A 246-nucleotide genomic window follows, 5' to 3' on the forward strand; every position below is an offset into this window, starting at 1 on the left:
ACTGCCCATATCATCTGTATTTAAATGGGATGCATAACCTGTCCTATATACAAAGTTACTGTATGAAAACTGTCCTTAAAATAATAATTAAAAGAAAATAATAAAACACTCGTGTTTTACAAGTTGTGCATGTTCATCGAATGTTTTAACACCTCGGTTTCTAACAGCTAAAACAGGAGAAGCTCTGAGTACATCAAAAAGTTCACATGTTGGCGAGTCTTCGGTCACAAAGCTTGATTGTGTCCA

This window comes from Etheostoma spectabile, chromosome 5 (genome assembly GCF_008692095.1).
Source record: "Etheostoma spectabile isolate EspeVRDwgs_2016 chromosome 5, UIUC_Espe_1.0, whole genome shotgun sequence".
NCBI classification, from domain to species: Eukaryota; Metazoa; Chordata; class Actinopteri; order Perciformes; family Percidae; genus Etheostoma; species Etheostoma spectabile.